Here is a 1,488-nt window from a genome sequence, read left to right on the forward strand (position 1 = left end):
ACTTTTGCATCAATTTCTAATGTTTTCACTTGTTTTGCAGCCCAATATCCACAATCTCGTTGGGAAGTGACGATTCTTAATTATCAAGACATACCTTTACAGGTCCATTGCAAATCGAAAAACGACGATTTAGGTAAATAAGGGTATTGCACCACGTCAAATTATTCAACGAGACCATATTATTTTATGTATATCTGTATAAACTCTTGTAGTTCGAACTTTTTCCTTTTTTCAATTGAATTTGTTCCCATCTGATGTAACTTTCTGATTTAGGGGAGCACATTCTTCTGTCCAAACAAGAATACAGCTGGAAATTCAAAGAGAATTTGTGGCAGACAACATTGTTTTGGTGCAATTTTAGTAGCAATTACGGGAAGCTTTCGTTCGAGGTTTTTTGGCCAGAGAAGGGAATTTGGCTTCAAGACCGATGCAACTATTCGCACTGCATTTGGCGTGCAGATAAGAAGGGCTTTTCTTTATATAATAATCGAATAAATGTATTTGAGCTCATTCATCCATGGAATCCTTAGACAAATCCATCACCTTTGCCTTACATCACATCGAATCTTTTCTTTACTACACAAGTAGTGTGTTTTCTGTAATGCTCTAACAAAGTGTCTATTAATCATTTAAGTTCTTAAATATATGAAAATATTTAATATAAAAATGAGTACATCTCAATAAGATATTAAAGTTGTTATTAAAGAATAAAACATTGACGTTGCCCTCAATATCGAAGTCTAGATTTTATAGAAAATATTCGAGCACGAAAATGAAATAAATTTGAAAGTTATACACCGTTCTAAAAAATGAAACACAAACAGATTCTGTATCGGCCACACAAAAAAGAAACTCAATCATCGGAAAACACGCTCTAACACCTCATTGTGCCACGTGTCGCGCCCACAGCCAGAAACTTCTTTAGCTTATGTGGCTTAGCCGGCTAGTCTCTGCTTCGCGACTCAGAATCTAGCTCATTGGCTCGGTAAAGGATATTTTGCCCAATTTTTGTCCTTCCGACTATCTTGAAGCTGAAATTGACCTTGCTTAAAGAAATGAAGGTCAATATAAGATTCAATTTCTCGATTTATATTAAATTGAGTTAAGAAATTGTAGTTACTCATGAAAGAAGATTGACGTTCTAGTGGGACGAAAAGCAAATATACTCAAATTTAGGGAGAACCGGCTAAGGCCAACCAAGTAAGCGGTCTTACTATCGGATAGGTTGCACGACTTGTTTGATGTATGATGACACGTGCATAGTGGCTAAGTTTATGATATGACATTGTTTGACAAAAATGTGATGAAATATACATACAAAATTAGTTGATATGAGATTTCGCCACCCACTGCTACATTGCTCGTTACATATGTCCTCACATTTTAAAATGTTGAGCAATATACCTCTCCAATCGTTGATGAATCTCAGAATAAAGAAAATCATGAAGAATGGGATTCGAACCCATGCCCTTTCGAACCTGAAACTGG

General features: G+C 35.7%; 1 long non-coding RNA gene across 1 annotated transcript; it reads left to right on the top strand.

Annotated features, from left to right (window-relative positions):
- On the top strand, window positions 1-633 carry LOC147792501 (uncharacterized). The gene is made up of 2 exons (XR_015421286.1): window positions 1-133; window positions 274-633. It is a non-coding gene; the product is annotated as an uncharacterized LOC147792501 (long non-coding RNA).
- Window positions 634-1,488: the final 855 nt, after the last annotated feature.

This window comes from Cucurbita pepo, chromosome 6 (assembly GCF_057944985.1).
Source record: "Cucurbita pepo subsp. pepo isolate OVF chromosome 6, ASM5794498v1, whole genome shotgun sequence".
In the NCBI taxonomy this organism is placed as follows: domain Eukaryota; kingdom Viridiplantae; phylum Streptophyta; class Magnoliopsida; order Cucurbitales; family Cucurbitaceae; genus Cucurbita; species Cucurbita pepo.